At 36.2% G+C, this 18,580-nt stretch overlaps 1 protein-coding gene across 2 annotated transcripts in view; it reads right to left on the bottom strand.

Moving 5' to 3' along the window:
* The window catches only part of CADM2 (cell adhesion molecule 2), a 1,073,247-nt gene that overhangs the window by 517,191 nt on the left and 537,476 nt on the right, over window positions 1-18,580 (bottom strand). The gene's annotated exons all lie outside the window — the stretch shown is intronic.

Below are 18,580 nucleotides of genomic sequence, written 5' to 3'. Positions count from 1 at the left end.
CATAGATCACAAGATTTAATATCAACTAACAGTAGTAAGAAATAGTGTTTTTAAAGATAAGTAGAGTTAAAATAAACTCACATAAATTTGAAAGCAAATTACATGGACTATCTTATGCATGCCTTTTTATGTAGATGCACACTTTGGCAAAAGTCTGACAATTTTTCTCACTGTGTATCTGTATGTAATGCTGACTTTTGAAGAATAGATAAGGTTCTTTTAAACCAGAATTAAAAAGTTCTTTCATTTTAGGTTTCCTTTATCTTCTTTTTTACTGAGTTCTCGAATTTAAGAACTCCTCATAACACAGGTGATATTAATTTGAAGTATAATCAGTGGATCAATTTACTATTTATTTACCACATTGGGATTTTAATCTAAATATACTGCAAATTTCCTTTTTTATACAGAACAAATACTCTGGAGCTTTTCTGATGAAACAGCTGTGAGAATAATCTGCTACGTGACGCACCTGTTGAAGATAAGTTTTATGAATGCTTGTTTCTGGAAGTACAAAGTGAATCTTTTCTGTAATACTTTTTTTAAATGTCCTAATGGTTTTTGTAATTACTAGAAGAAGAGGATCACCCTTACACCAGATGTACCTATGAAAATGCAGACTACTGGTACCCACGAGGGACTTCCTGGATTTGAATATGGGGCAGTACGTCCTCCATGGAAGGCATTTCAAAATGCCGTCCTGGGATTCTTTTTTTTTTTTTTCTTATTTATTTATTTATTTATTTTCTTGTTGGGGATTCATTGAGGGTACAATAAGCCAGGCTACACTGATTGCAATTGTTAGGCAAAGTCCCTCTTGCAATCATGTCTTGCCCCCCTACCCCCCCCCCCCCCGTCCTGGGATTCTTATATACATCAAAGCTTGAGGACCATTTCTCTGGAAGAAAAATTATAGTTAGGAGTTCTTTACGTGTTTTGCAACTATCCATTAAAGAGAAGGTAGACATCCAAAGTTTTATTTAAAAAATTAAGGCCAAATTAAATAATTGTCCCAAGTAAAGTAAATAGTATGGTACAATGGCTCCAAGGGTTTTTTGTCCTCAAAATTACATGGGCCTGTAGAACCTAGCAATCCTATGAGGTCTGACAACTAAGTTTGTGAACTTGCCACCATGCGCTTATGTTGGCAGCCCTGTACAAACAGCTTGACAAGGTTTCATAGCCTTGGTAGGAATGTCTCACAGCTGTGGTCGTGCTGACATGTGGTGGCATCTTGCTAAGTGGCCTCCATTGTTGTTGCATGTTTTTGTGTGCCATCAAGAGAATATTGGAGCTTAAGTTAGAGCAATGAAACCAACATAAAATTTCTTATTAAACTCGTCAAGAGTGAAAGTGAAATTAGGGTTTGTGGAGTCAGTGCCATGAACAAAATGACAGTGTACAAATGAATTAAATGTTTTTCTGAGGAGAGAAAAAAGTGTTACTGATGAAGAGAGGCCAGGGCAGCTAGTAATCAGTGGAACTGATAAAAAAAATTGCAAAAATTCATCAAATTGTGCCTCGAAATTGTCAGCTGACTGTGAGAAGCAGAGCTGACTAAATAAACATGAGTAGAGAAACAGGAAAATCTTAACTGAAGCTCCTGGCATGAGAAAGGTGTGGCTCTTGCATTCCAGTGATGCACCAGCTCACCCAGCACTGTTAGCCAGGGAGCTTTTAGCCAGTAAACAAATCACTGTATTGAAACCATCCCTACTCACCTGACCTGGTCCCCAGTGATATTTTTTTTCTTTAGCTGAAGATAAAGAAAATATTGAAAGGCAGATATTTTGTTGACATTCAGGACATGGAGGGTAATAATGGCGATAGCTCCAATTGCCATTCCAGAAAAAGAGTTCCAAAATAGTTTTGAAGGTTGGGCTGGGCTTAGTGTCAGTGTGTGCATAACTTTTCAAGGGGAGTACTTCCAAGGTGATGCCAATGATAATATTCAGCACTGAGGGATGTAGCACTTTTTCTAGGATGAGTTTGCAAATTGTCAGACTGGGTATGTCTATGGAAAAATCAAGCCTCTGGAAGCTCAGTTTCTTTCACCATACCATTAATAATATAATGTCTGCCTCTTTTTAAGGCAACGGCGTTTAAAACACAATGAATTGCATAGAGCTGCTTGTTAAATAGATACCATTGTCAGGACAGTGCAATGACAGCTCACGCTAGTCCCTGAAATAATCCAGAGAACAAGAACAAGTAAAGGCTTAGCAAGAAAGGAAGTGCTTAGGTGTAACGGCTTGGCTGGCCTGCTGGACCTCATCCTGGGGACTTCAGGCAGCTGGAGAGTGCTGCGCTTGGATTTTATACACAGCTTTTGAGGGATATTAGTTGTTCCTCAGGTGCTTCCAGGGTCTTCATCTACTCTGTTCTCCATAACATGTTCTCATAACAACTCGCATCTATCTGTCCTTGTCAGAAAGTCCCTAATTTTAATAATTTCCTCAAAACAACCTGCTCCTCAAAACAACCCACTTGTGAGAGCTTGATTAGCCCCATTCCCATATCTTAGGCTATTGTGACACAAGCCAGTCCAAAATAGCCCAAGCAGCCCAACCACACCTGCCATCCACCCTGCTCTTGTCCAACTAACTCCCAAACATCAATCGATCAATCGTTGTTATCATCATTAATAACTCTTAGTCCTGATTCCAATTACATGTACACTATGTTTCTTTTTACGTTTTCCTTTTTTCTTTTTTGGTTGTGGTGAGTTTGTCACTCAGTTAATTACCCCCAGTATTGTTATTTATTTAATTATTCTTGTGAATGACCTTAATTATGAGAACATAAGAAATCAGATTAAAAAAATATTTTTCACATATACCTCAACATGTTTTTCACATATACCTTGACTACCTATATAGTCAAGAAGTAAAAATCTTTCAATGAATATATAAAGGATGAATTCTTAAAGGGACATATAATTGTAGAGTTTCCCTTCATCATTTGAGTTATTTAAAAGGTTTTCAGAGTGATTTAATTGTTGTAAGTTTTACGAATTCTGATAATTGATAAAGTACACCTGTCTCCAATTTATTTTTAAATGTCATAGTCAAATGTCGTGGACCTGAGCTCTAATTTTACTTCAGCTTCCTAATTGTTTGATCTTTAGTGAGTCAATTATCACATTTAGGCTTCAGCTCTATCACCCTTAAATAAAATGTTTGAATATTTTCATAGTTGATGTCTAAAGTCTTTTGTAATTCTAAAGTTGTTTCTTTCTTTTTTTTTTTTTTTTGAGACAGAGTCTCCTTCTATAGTCGGGGCTACCATGCTGTGGCTTCAGCCTAGCTCACAGCAACCTTGAAAGCCTGGGCTCAAGCAATCCTCCTGCCTCAGCCTCCCCAGTGTCTGGGACAATGGGAGCATACCACCATACCCAGCTAATTTTTCTATTTTAGGTAGAGATGGGGTCTTCCTTGGCTCAGACTGGTCTCAAATTCCTGACCTCAAGCAATCCTTCCACCTTAGCCTCCCAGAGTGCTAAGATTTAGGCACCAGCATGGTGCTTGGCAACTCTAAAGTTTTAGAATTCCACAGCGATGTTGATTTTAGCCACATTCCGTTTTTACTACTTATCCCCACTGCCTGTCTGTTAGGATGAAAAAACAAAATGAATTATGACATGTTAAAATGGTAACTGTGTTGTGTCTCTGTTTAAAATTTAATAAGGGTAATACAAATATGAAAAATTTTAATTTGTAAAAGAGATTTCATTTATATAATTAAAAAATTGATTAAATTGAGGAATCACTACCACCTTATCTTAATGAAGAAGTACAAGTAAAACTTAATTGAAAACAGAACAAATGAGATTCTCATAGGGTAAAGTTATCTAAAACATGTGAATTATATGACATTATAGGCAAAATAGAAAATTTTTTGGAAGACAGTACAGAGTGTACGTTAGATTTTCAACCAAGTACAAAAAGGATCGTATTGTGTTGGTATTGCCATTGACATCAGATAAGCTGTAACACCACTGTGGGTGATAATTTCAATTATATATAATATATACATATATTTTATGAAAGGTAGGAAAACATTCTGTAGGTGAATGATTATATTTATATATGTACATATAATTATGTATATTTTATGAAAGGTAGAAAAAGATTAGACAATTCTTTAACTGATTCTTAAAAAGACAAAGATATCAGCTTTCTAATTCATGAAAAATCATGCTATGTTTGGAACTTTAAAGAAGTAAAATGGAAGAAATGTGTGCATTCATTTAGCAAATCACCGTACGATCAAGGGCCACTATTGATGGGACCTGACCAAATGAAGATCACAGTCAAGTTAGAGAGGAAGAAGATGTTCATCTGATCTCTAATTATAATAGTACAATCATATATATTACAGTCTTGAAATAGAAATACTTGCAGCCATAAAGTTAAATAAAAAGGATTTAGTAGTCATAATGGTTGGTGAAGAATTTCTATGGAAATGATAACTAAATTCAAGTAAGCCTGAATTGGAGTTTAGTAGAGAAGGTTAAAAATATTACTATCACTTTAGGAAAGGAATATAAAAAAGCCTGTGGAGGGGGCAGCATCTGTGGCTTAAAGGAGTAGGGCGCCTGCAAGCAGGCCCCTGCCAAAAACTGCAAAAAAAAAAAAAAAGCCTGTGGAGTGAAATGATGTGACAGCAAGGAATTGAATGGCCTGTGGCTGGAATGAAGAATGCAAAGGGGGGCCTAATTTAGGATGAGCCGGGAGAGGATGATGGGGGAGTGAGACTGCAAAGCATTTTCGATCTAGTTAAGAGACTTTGCCTTTTGCTTCAGAGTAATAAAATTTCTCGGTGGGGAGAAGGTTTGTAACACAGCAAGACAATTAGCTGCATTTAAAAACCTACATACAAATTTAGAAAATATAAAGAATGAGTTTGATTAGTGGTGATCTAACTTACCTGAAAAGAGCTTATGCTGTGTGTATCCGTGATGTCCAAACTGGAGAGTGTACCAGAATCACCCAGAGAAACTGTTAAAACACAGATTGCAAGGGCAACACCAACAATTTTCTGATTTGATTAGATCAGGGTTGGGTGGGAGAATTTGCACTTGTAAGAACCCAAGTAAAGCTGTGCTGCTGGGGGGGTGGGAACCACACACACCACACACACGCTGAGAAACGTTAATCTCGGTGAATGGAGGATGGATGTAAACATGTGAGTATCTCTCCATTATCAATTTAAGCAAGTTTCTCTTTAATTTGACCAGAACCAATTCATGTCTGTTTCTGTGAATCCAAAGTATATAATGCAGCTTACATCCTTTCAACCTCAGAAATATTAGTTTAGCTGAAAGTAATAATCAGAGCACAAATGCTGAGGCAGATGGTTTGGGTGCAAATCCTGATTGCACCCTAACAAGTGTGTTACCTTGGGCTGCTCTTTCACTGCTCCCTACCTCCGCAGTAAAAGGTTATGATAATCTTTGCCTTCTAAGACTGTCGTGGTTATAAAGTGATAGATTATGTCCCTTAGTGCAATGTGGGCCACACAGTGAATGATACATGCACTTACTATTATAGTTGTCCATTTTTATTCATTTGAGAATAAAAAGACATTTAAATATTTTCAACAATTATAGAGTATGGATATTAAAATGTTTATTTGCCATTTGTGCTTTTCCTTTCACCAAGTATGTGATCTGATTCCTTGATGTTCATCTATTGCTTGCTAACTTACTGTAAGTAGATGGCAAATTCTGTGAGGTGATTATGCACACGTATCTATACCTCCTATTAGTCCTCTTATGCGTGCAAGTGTTGGTAATTATAAGAATAGTTTGAAATTAACTGCTAACACCTGTGGACACTGCACATGCATCTGCCATTTAGTGTCTCTGGACTGAGTTCTCCTGTTACAGTTGCCTTTTGTGTGGTCTTTATCTAGAATTCGTTTCTATTCATTATGACTTTCATCCCACTACTGTTAACTCTGCAGGCTGTTCTGCCCTTCGGTGTGCTCCCTGGCTAATTTGACTGTGGTATCAGAAAAGGTATTGCACAGATGTGAGCAGCGTGTTACTAACAAAATGCTTCAGATGTGCTGATGCTTACCCCTTCAGACTCTTCCTGCAGCTCCACTTGACGATCTTATATTGATTATGTTTACTCGACTTTATATGGACCATGTTTTCTAATAGGTGTTTATCCTATTAATTATAGCCATTCATTATATAGCACGGTAATAAATGTCTTTCTCCAACGTGAGCATGCAGTACCCTTTCATTACTTTTATCTCCTAAATTAGGAGATATGCCAAAGAAGGCTATTATAATGTATGACATGACCTATTTTTAATAAATTCACATTTGCCACTTACTTTATTAGACACCTTTCTCCTCGGCTTTCACATTTGGACTCTTTAATTATATTTTCACCTAAAGACTTCTAATACACTAACGCAATTTAGAAGTAAAGCTCTGCAGACATTTCAAGACACAAAAATAAAGATAGAAGGAGAGAAAAAATAGTATTGCAATTCTAGAAGGATTTGCCTTGCTGTAACCTTCAGCATCAAAATTGTCTTTAAAATCCTAGGTGATTTCTAATTTTGGCCCTCAAATGACATCCCACACATTCCAGACAGCCAGGGCAGTCTCTGCTTTTTCTTATTATTCTGATTGTTTAATGCAGTGCAAATGGGAACTCTGGGACTCTAGACTTCTTTTTCCCCCTGAAACCTCTAAATAATTAATTAGACTGTCAAGTTCTTACTACTGCAAATTTCTCCTTCATGTTAGCCAGGGTGGCACACATTTATCCTTAGGCAGAGCCACAGGCTAAAACAGTTTCCTATTAGCTAAACATCTTAGACTATGCCATGTTATCTCTGAGGTCATAACACGAAATCACTCAAACCCAATGAAAGACGGTGAAATAAGTAGAGCTTTCGGATAAGTGTGAGGATTAAATGGGAGTTCCAAGCGAGCTGTCAGCAACTTGAAACCTAAATCACTCGTAATTTAACCAGGCAGTACATGTTTATTTTAATAGTGCCAGAGAGAAGGTATGAGGCCTGCAGTCTCACATAATACACTGTCGACCTGGCAGAGGTCCTCAGACTTTTTAAACAGGGGGCCAGTTCACTGTCCCTCAGACCGTTGGAGGGCTGGACTATAGTTTTAAAAAAAAAAAAACTATGAACAAATTCCTATGCACACTGCACATATCTTATTTTGAAGTAAAAAACCAAACAGGAACACATACAATCACACCGCCTCATGTGGCCCGCGGGCCGCAGTTTGAGGACCCCTGGACAGTGTTCAAAGAGCAAGAATGGACAGTGCCTATATTTAAGTCTCCTCCAAAATCTTAGAAATCTTCCTTATGATCCTTTTGAAATATCAAGGAAATAAAATACTATAGAAAGGATATCAAATGAAGTCTACAACTCTCCACACTCACTCTCTATTGGCTGTAGATATTAACAGGGGCCTCTCCTGGGACGTTTTCCCTCAAGACAAACAGACTGGTGCCATGGGCTGGTCCACTTCCCTTCTCAATAGGAGAAAATTATCAGTCCTGTTGCAGCGCACTCCTGAGACCAGAGAGGTGCTGGGCAGTCCCTGAGTGGCAGTGCCCTTCGGGCAGGCCTCAGAGCGACAGCAAAGGCAGCCGGAAGAAGTAGTTTTCTAGGCCTGTGTAATTCCTGGTCTGTGGTTAGACAAAGGGTTCATTTTTCAGCAGTGTCTTAATCTTCCCAAACGGAATTAGAGGCTTTCTCTGTAATAGTCAACACTCTATATGCTGTCTGCTATTCTGTTGGACAAAGATAAGCTGTTTGGTCTAACTTAAAAAGGATTCATAAAGCTCAAGCAAACACACGTCCACCACACCACACTTCAAGGGTTTAGTCCTAAATATTTGTGAAAGCACAAAATGCAAACAAATGGAAATGAGCCAAATCACTGGGGGAAAAGAATCTAGAAACTCCAGGGATTGTCTCATTGGCAAAGCGGTCGTTTAGGGGATATGGAAGGAGACGATGTAAATTAATTTATCCACGTTGTGTGTTCCCTAGCTCTTACTGTATTTTCCCTTCACCCAACACATTCTATCAAAATAGTGAGTTCAGCAATTGAGTATGTATTGTCTGAATAGCATTATGATAAGCCCACTAAAAAGGGCACTATTTCATTAGTCTTTCTGGCATGCTACAAAGTAAGAATTACTCTCATTTCATAGAAAACCTAATTCTTGAGAAGTAATCATTCTTAGCTAAAATAACTTGCCAATTGGCAGAGGCTCGTTTACAACTCAGGACTGATAACTGACCCTTCATCAACAAAGTGTAAAACCTTATTTTCTATTAATTTCTATATTGTGCAGCCATTGTCCGCATAAGGTTCTTCTAACCTGGGCTTTACCAGTGAATGATCTTGGGTAGCTCTTAGGTTACACACCTTGGCCAAAATGCTTTAAGAGCCAACTCTGTGGCTGTGGAGATGACTTATGGTTTGCATGTTAAACTCTGTGCCAAAGCTTTTAAGGTTTATTCAGAAACTGATTGTCTTAATCATAATGGGCACTGGTGAACCCTTTCTTAAGTCCAACACATAGCATGTTGAACAAAGTGGAGCTTCAACGTGTGATTCATTGTTTTTAGAAGTGTAACAAAAACTCATAACAGAGTTTTTAAACTGGAAAGGACATAAGCACTCATGAATTCCCTCCCTATTTTAAAGCCAAAGAATCTATAATGGAATCAAATACCAAGTGGGTTTGTTAACAGCAAAGCTGATGGTTCCTGATTGCCAGGTCAGCTTTTTTCCCACCATATCAGACAACTCTCTCTGACCAAAAATAAAGTAAGTCTCACTGAATTATTAAATGTTGCGAGTGGATTTTCAATATGTAATTACAGCTTAGCCTCTGATTTAATTATTTGGATAATTCACTTCCTATTTTCTTGGTTAATTGCTCCCATCCATTCCACTGTATAATTCAAACAATCATAAATAGCAGCTTGAATTTTATGAAATCACCATGCCAAAATTTCCAAGTGCTTAGCACTGAGCAAATATTTACAAAGAACTATCCATTTGTTGGATATTATATTACAGAACTGCTATTGCCAGTTTGAAAAATAATGCAGCTTTCAAATGAAATTTTGCATCAATATAAGAAATACTTAATCCATATTATTTAATAATTTTGATGTATATATAATTCACGAATATAGTATATATTCCACAAAAATGTATTTTGTTTATTTCCTTGAATCCCTACTTATAGACATTAGAAAGTGATAAGTAAAATGAATTTTTTAATCTCAACCACAAAAGGTTTAGAAAACAAAAAAGAACAAATACTTTATCTAGACAATTTGAAACATAGAACAGAAAAGATGGTGTTTGACAGATTACTGGCTGCCAAATATGCATAGATTCTCAGCTTATATGTCTCAAAATATTGGTATTTTCCCCCATTGATTACTTCTTTATTTAATACACAATCTACCTTCTTTGGCCTCTTTGACTCACTGTTAAACATTGACTGTATGATCTGTACTTTCCCCATAAAGAAGTCAGACATTATCAGAAAAATGATCTCATCAGAGCAATCCTCAGTGTGGTATCCGGACGCCGTGAGTCAGCTGCCACTGATATCTGCAAATCAGTTTACTCTCCCATTACCTTCTATTGGTCTTTTTTATCCAGTCAGTATGCTCTGTGTTTAATTTAATGTTAGCAGTGTAGTTTTTAATTCTTGTGAATGTCTTTTAATGTTACAAATGTTAGGTGATCTGTATTTAGGATACCTTACTTCTGGTCAGCTTTGTAAACAAAAGAATAAGAAGGTGTGAGTGAGCAGCAGGGAAGGCAGAGAAGCCCTCTTTATCTGTTATCAAGGGGAAGGAGAGGAAGATGACATGGTTAGCTGTTGTCAATTGTTTATTTAAATTCCTATTTAATAAAATGTGGATGATGCTATCAAAGCAACTCATAATGTAAAAATTCCAGGCACACCTTAGTATCTCTGCAGGTGATTAATTGCCTTAAAAAATGAAAGAGGCATCATGATTGACAAACAACAGGTCTATCCAAGATTTGCTCAGCACGATGCTAGAATTTTGAAGAACATCCATATCAGATCACCTTCTTAGGTATGTAAAATCTACACCCCAGGAACTTGAATATAAAGGTGATGGATCATACAATTTAGAGCATTCCTACATGATGATTTGCCATGGTCAAGTATATTTTAGGTAATCATGTTAGTACAGTCTACAGCAGGGAGTTTTAACTGGTGTGCCACAAAAATTTTTAAAGATTACTAATCTAATTATTTTCAAATTAAGTTCAAATCACAGTAAGTAGGGCCTGGTAAACAACAAGGCAACTGCAACAAGGAGAACAACAACAAAAGCAGCCGGGTGTTGTGGTGGGCACCTGTAGTCCCAGCTACTTGGGAGGCTGAGGCAAGAGAATCGCCTAAGCCCAAGAGTTTGAGGTTGCTGTGAGCTGTGATGCCACAGCACTCTACTGAGGGGTGACATTGCAAAACTCTGTCTCAAAAATAAATAAATAAATAAAATAAAAAATACACTGGTCTGTAGTATGTGATATTTAATTCAAAGAAAATAAATACTTTCCCTAAGAAATGTACATTTCCCATGTGTTCTTGCACTGGGAAACTGGATGCAAAAGAAATTAGGATTTAGATGTCTGGTAGACTGAAATATCATGGCTCTTGTTAATCCAACATGGAAGAAAAAGTCAGATTTCAGCACTTTTTGTTAAAGAGAATGGAGGATAAAGAAAGTACCTCAGAAAGCAACAGATCCCATAAGACTGATCCTAAGACACAATTAGGCCTATGTTCAGGATATGCAGTAGTGATGAGGAGTCCACCCAAGGTTATTGAGCCCATAGCAAGTGACTCAAACAGAGATATTAAAAAAAAAAAAAAAAACATACAAGTTGCATAGATTCTAAGTAATATGTGTTTGACCTTCAGGGCAATGGATTGATCAGATACACTGAACTTCATTTATATGAGTAAGTTTAAAGGAAGAGATATAGAGATTTACAAGTTAATAACATACATATAACAAACTATATATAAGTTAGTTTGAAATTTCTCCATGGCCCATTCCCAACTCTTTAATCTTGTGTTATTAAATATTTTAAGCCAAAATTTTCCAATATAAAAAAGAGGATACTATTTCCTATCTCCTAATGTTGTAAAACTTGAAAAAGATTATGTATGAAATACACTTAATGCTTTGCCTAGAACATAGTAAATGCTGGATAAATGGTCATTATATTCTTTTTTTACACTTACACATAGCAGCTACTTGAGAAACCTTTGTTTAATTTTCCTACAGGTATAAGTTTAATGACTATTGTGGTGTATTTCAATTAATGTTTCCTGTAGTCATAGGTTCAGGAAACTAAAAATGTGATGTTTATTATTGACATGATTAAGGAAAACTATATAAAATGAATAAATGAACTAATGAATCTCCTTAATAGCCCACTTCCTCATGTTTTCTTCTGCAGGGACTTCTGGGAATAAAGATACATTGCATATCATAAAGCTGTTAAGAGTTATAAGAAGTTAAAATGTAGGAGAGGTCACAATACAAAGGCTTTGACAAGGAACAGACCAGGGTGGAATGTAGATGACATAAGAAATAATGTTGACTTAGGTGTTTGAAAACTTAAACTAACTTCCTCCCTCCTTTCCTTCCTTCCTTCTTCCCTCCCTCCCTCCTTTCCTTCCTTCCTCCCTTCCTTCCTTCCTTCTTTCTTGCCTTCTCTTCTTTATTTCCTTCTTTCTCTCCTTTTTGGATATATATAGCATATAACTGACAAATTTGGTTTGGGTTCATAAAAGTGGCCCATTGTCCAGGAATTCCACTCTGGTAATGAAATCATCACATCAAAAGACTCACTTTATTGCATCTCTCTTTGATCTTTTTGCTTAAGCTTCACATAGTCCTCTAAACTAGCAATGTTTTTTCTTTTGGATTCTCTCATAGTTATAAATCTCTAAAGTTATTTAAACTAGTCAATAGGCCTCCTTCAAAACTGTCCTGCACTTTGCATTTGCATGTTGACCCCACTCTTAATTTACCTCTCCTCTACAGTTAGCAGAACACAGTCTCAAAACAAGTATGCAATTTCTTGCCTGTCTCATTCAATATGATTTTTCATACATTGTGTTATAATTTTAATTATTTTTATATTTCAATTTTTCTTTTGTTACATCCACAAACATTAAAATTTCTAATTTGAAAAACAAAAATTAGATATAATAACTAAAAAAGAAGAGTGTTACATTAGAGCAGATGCATAAATGCCATTAGGACATTGGGATGCAATAAAGTTTTAGTGTATGTATGTTTTGATATTCTATGCTTTTGGCCAAAGAAATTTGCTATGGTTTGAATGTATGTCCAGAATTTATGTAGTAGAAATTTAATCCTCATTGTGACCCTGTTGGGAAGCAGGATTGAAGGGCCATGCCCTTGTGGATACATAAATATCATTGAAGGAAGAAGCCACAGGAGTGAGTTCACTCCTGCCCTTCCATCTTTCACCATGTGATGCTACAAGATGGCCTTCATTAGATATTGCATCTTGATCTTGGCTTTCCAGGCTCCAAAAATGTGAACCAATATATTTCTATTAATTATGCCTTACTCAGTTTGTAGTATTTTGTTATGGCCGTGCAAAACGAAGTAAGACAGAATTCTCAGGGTAAAAGACAGTATAGCTGTTGTTATATACATTTTGGAATCTGCCTTATTTTTCCCCAGGTGGAGAATCAGGAAATTTGCTGCCTCTCAGAAGAATGAATTACATGAGGAACATGAGGAACTAACAGAGTTTATACAGAAAACTTTGTAAAAGTTCTTGAGCTTTCTACATTTCTTCTATATAACATGTAAGAAGATTTTATGACAAAAGTGATAGTTTGCAAACTATAGACGGTATCATTTGAGAACTCTGTCCTAACTGGTCTTCTATTATAAGTTAGTTAAACAGTGCACTCTTGAATAGTTGAACAATCTGGATCAACAAACAGAGGCAGAAAGCCCTACTGACGTAAATGTAGAATATCTGCCACGATTGACATTAGGTTTAATAATTTGATCCTGAACTTTTTTATTTCATTATAATAATTAGTGTATAGGTTCAAATACTTCCAAGGCCATTCCTTATTAGAAAGAATGGTCATGTCAGCAACAGGGAGTATGTTTTTCATTCTCTTTGGACAGCTGGAGAACAGGTAGCTAATTCTTCTAATAGCTATGTCAACATATTTAAATATAAGCTTAACAAGAGAGCTAGAGCACAAGCTATTAAAAATATTATTAAGAATGAGTTTTTATTCTGTCATAAGACCATTCTTACAGCTCTGATTTTAAAAGTGGTGTGGCTAAAAAAAAAAAAAAAAAAGTGGTGTGGCTACATAAATTTTGAGAATTCTTTAACATTCCTGATAAATGTAATGTACAAGTTAAAAGCTGAAAAGCTAACAAAATGGTCACGTTTTAGAGAACTTAATTCTGAAGAAGCTGTTAGAGTATCCATGAAAATGTCTGGAACATAATCAATAAAGGTTTTCATCACTTCTTTAAAACACATTATACAATGTTAAGGTAAACTCCTTTTAGGGGAATGAGACCAACTTCTCAGGGGAGGAAGTAGTCCCGTAGTAAGACGTCTCTTTTTTCCCTTTGCTGCTTTAGGGGATGGAGAGAGTTGGCAAGTTTCACTTTTTGTTGCTCAATGGATGAGAAACAGCTGTAAAACCTGGAGGATGTCACAGGGTGTCTTAAGGTGTTCTAAGAATAGTGAAATATATAGGGTGTAATATGCAATCAACCCAGTGGGAAGAGCATGAGTCAGTCACTCTGAGGGATAATAGAGTGTGTCTCAGTAAACAGCAGCTGAGTGAGGGCAATGGCTACACTCCCACCGGTCAAGACCTGGAGAAACTGATTTTCTTTTAATTATTAAGCAAACACTTGTGGTATACACTCCTATTGCTTTTATACTTTTCTGCTTACTTTTTATTTCTACTCAAAGCTACAGATGTATAGGTTTAACATTGTATAACATTGTGTTCTAGCCTGTGACATACCTTACCTACACATGTAATTTAATTCTGTTGAGTTCATTCAAGGTTTGTTCATTGTTGTTTTTGTTGTTGCTGCTATTTGTTTTCTAATTCTAATTGCATAGGTGAAGAATTAACTTTCTCTAGGTTACACGGTGGGTGAGGGGAGCCAAGGTTTGAATTCAGTTAGCTTCTGAAGTGTGGTATCTGCTATCCCTCAATACCATCTCTACTCATTTTTTAAGATGTAGCACCTGAATTTTTCCTCTGGTTTCTACTGTCATTTTTTTTTTTTTTTTTTTGCCTATTAATGATACATGTATCAATTCTTGTAAAATTACATAGTCATCATAAATTGCCACTTTCTACCTTCTATAATTTCATGACTATATATTATATGTATATACGCAGAGAACATATATGTTATATTCATGTATATATGTGTTCACCTATATATGTACAATGCATATATTCACGAACGATCTGTGTTTATACATGATATGTACACAGATACATACGCATATGAAGATAAAGGTACAAATACATATGACTGTCAAATTAGCTGACAGTTGATGGCAAGATCATATTTTGTTAATAATTTTATTGGATTATGGACTGAATTGAGTCTCCTGTCCCCTCCCTCAACTTCAAATTCATATGTTGAAATATCAATGCCAAGGTGACTATATTCAAATGCAGAAGTAACTAAGATTAAGTAAAGTCATAAAGTTAGGGCCCTAACCTCAACATCTGGTGTCTTTACATGAAGCAGAAGAGATAGTAGGAGTCGTACACGTAGAGGACGTGCGATGTGAGGGCCTAGCGAGAAGACTCTGAAAGCCTGGGAGAGAGGATTCCGCAGAAACCAAACTTGCCAACACCTTGACCTTGCACGTCCAGACCCCAATGAAAAGAACAACAGGATGTGGTATGTTGTGGCAGCCTTGGCAGACTTAAACAAACTACAATAAAATCAATATTAGACAAATGTTTGATAATTATTATAAAAAATCATAGTTAGAATGATAAATAGGGTTCATCTTTAGACTTAAAAGAGTTTGGAATAACTTTCTTTGTGTGTTGTACAAAATAGAACTCTGAAACCAGATCTAGATTGGTAAACACTGATCACACTTTCACCCACATGAAAGCTGTGGGCGGCAGCATGCGTGAGCGTCCTTGTCATATTTAACTTATTTTACAGTCAATATGTTTTACAGAGTCCCAAGTCTAACAAGAGAAGGATCTATCCTTAAAGATGGCAATGAGACAATGAGATATTAGAGGATTATCTACTGATTCTTGTATACAACAAAGGCCCACAAAAGGGGCCAGAACTTGGAAAAATTAAAGTGCTTGGCAAATAGAGTACTGCTAAGAGGTTCTGCTGTGTTCGTCCTTGGCAATTAAAAGAGATTTGAGGACGTATTATTTACTACATGTCGTGACTTAGTATGGCTACAGCTATCTCTATCCTATAGATTTTGATGAAACTGAATATAATCTCATTTCATTTGACTTTCATGATGACATGAATGATATGACAGTATGATATTTGAAAGTAAGAATTCCATTAAAACCACACTTAATGGGAAGATAGATTTATCAAAATGAAAATCCTGAGGGTGTCCTCTTAGGCTCTGGTCTTTTTTTAATTCTCTTTTGAAATAATCATATCTATTCCATGATCAGACACTATTATCTCCAATCATATGTCTTTTCTAACTGTAGATGCACACATTGAACTTTCTGCGTGACATTTCTATTTCTGCCTTGCAGTCACAGAGTCAATTCAAACTCAGTATTTCAAAAGTTGAAATCCTGATTTTTATCCAACTTCACCAATGTCCATTTAGTCAGCTTCTCTTTGTCCACTGCCCCCTTTCTTAGCAAATGGCCCTTACCTTTACTCAGTAGCTCAAGCCAAAAACATGGGTCATCTTTAATTGATTTCCTCTCTTATCTAATCTATTTTATATATACCACATGGGGAAAAAAGCTAATGAATGGGGAAATATTATTACAAAAAATGTATCAGTCATTGACATGAGTATGAACTATTCATAAAGATTGATTAAATTACCTGGTGGTACTCGCACAGAATAGAGCTAGAGATAAATGTACTAAAAATGAAAGGGAATAGGAAATGATAGAACTGGAGCACACGTGAAATCAGTAGGGCAATGAGTGGGGGAGGTAGAGAGAAGTTAGCAAAGGAATTCCTGTATAGAGGGTGCAATCAGCATTGGGGAAGTCAAAGGGAAAATTGAAAAGATTCTGAAAATTTCACTGCTTCCCATATTCTGCAAAACTGTCATGCTAATAATCAAAATGATTAAAAAATCATTTTTTAAATTTAGTATCATCTTAAAATATTATATTTTACTGATAAAATTAGGGCACTTTGAACTTTTAAGACATCTTGACATTAAAATCGACTTGTGTGCTCATGAACAGTCTTAGTCACATTGATCTATTACATTCTTATGTGTCAGCGCGTTTAGCAAAATTGTGAAACCTTTAGGTAAGTATTGGAAAAATCTCATATAGCTCTTTTTAAGAATGTAGATTTAAACAATTGTCATTATAAAAACTCTCTAAGAGTCATTTAAATCGAGGAGATTAGCTTTGTGATTCCATCACAGAGATATTAAATTCAGGCTTCTCTATGTAAGAGACGGCAAAACAACTCATAAGCTGAGCGCTGTATTAGGAAGCTTCTCCGACTCACAAATACATGCAGTCTTAAAAAGCATACATTTCAAATTCTTCTGCCTCCCCCACACAGTGATATATATAGCTCTGCAATGTAATGTATTCAACTCACGACATTACAGTCCTTAAAGGTCAGTGTAGCTGATTAGGCACTCATTCCTGTATCCCAGCCATCACCTCTCTCACTTCCCACATCAGACTCAAACGGCAGAAACCCAAGAACATCTGACGGCATCAAATCCTCCACAGAAGCCTTGAACGTGGAGTGATTTTAACACTATGATTTCATTATAAGCAGACTAGAAATTTCATCAACAACTTCCTGACAATAGTTGCCTTGGTAAAAATTTCATGCAACACGTTTTCTATCATCTGATCCTGACCTCCGCCCGTGGCTTTTAACTTTGAAATCCTTCCCAGCATCTCAAACTTCTCAGTGATACAGACGTTAAAATATGCATGAACCAAGCAAGTTCTTTCCTCTTTTCATTCATGAAAGTAGTTGTGGTGAAATAGAAAGGGAAAGCGATTTTCAAGATCTGAAGCTGCCCCTGAGCACAGTCACTTCCTAACCATGGACCCTTCTCCAGAGAGCCTGAGTGTCCCCATCTGTCTTGGGCACACCATGGAGACCTTCGCTTCACAGAGGTGGAGAACTGAGGGCATCCGCAAAGGAACCCTGGCCATAAAAGGGGTCTACACACGGTAAATGAAACATGGCCCTACTAAAGGGACTTCATGAGTGGGAGTTCTCGTTAGAATCGCATCTCCTGGCATTTGAAGGAATCGTTTCCTATGCCTTTACTCCAATATGTGAAACACTCACCTTGGAACCCCATAAGAAAGATTAAGTAGAGGAAGCATTGAAAGTAGCAGTATCAAAACAAATTGTACATATCTTTGTTTACATTAATAAGGAGGACAATACAATTTTTGTATAAATCACCATAGACTCTGGTCTGAATCAAGATTTTGCTATAGGTGTATCTGGACTCAGATCTCAACACTGCCATTTGTTGCCTGTTAACTACTGGCATGTTAATTAAGCTTCCTATTCTAAATTTCTCCTAATCATAAAATATCAATGTTACTTATGAATCATGGTTATGATAAAGCTAAACATTATGCTGTTAAATTTCTGAAACATAATAACTAGTATTGTTTTTTATTTCACAATAACTAGTATTATTTTATATTAGATCTTGGATAATAATATTAAGCAAATCTGTAGTCTATTTTACCAGAACTAGACTATCACTCAATTTTATTTGTTATAAAATGCCATGTTAAAATAAAGATGTTAAATGATCATGACGTGGTAAAACAGAATATGCTACAGTCACCAGTGTGAGATTCTGTCTGTGGAAAGAAAAGCATGTTTCCCTCTATTAACACTATACTATTTTTTGCATGTGCACACCCACACAGGCACACACACACAAGCATATGCGCATGCGTATGACAAGCCTTTATAATCGTGTAACATTTTCATGTATTTTATTCTATCCAGTGCATCAATTTAACATAAAATTCAGAACATCATTTGCTGCTAGAATAATAAGTTCAATTCTTCCTCTGTCCTAATTAAAAAAAAAAAGTTTTAGCAATTAATGTATGCCAAAGTATATAATCGTACGTACGCTGAATACTTTGACATTTTTTAAATATTTGTTTAAAAAGTCTTGGTATTAGTGAGGTCAGTATTATAATATGTTAAAAGAGGTATAGTTCTGCTTAACTTAAAACACACATTACCTCTTGAG

This window comes from Nycticebus coucang, chromosome 16, assembly GCF_027406575.1.
Source record: "Nycticebus coucang isolate mNycCou1 chromosome 16, mNycCou1.pri, whole genome shotgun sequence".
Lineage (NCBI taxonomy): Eukaryota > Metazoa > Chordata > Mammalia > Primates > Lorisidae > Nycticebus > Nycticebus coucang.
Note: the sequence above shows the minus strand (reverse complement) of the source record. Positions and strands in the feature narration are given on the sequence as shown.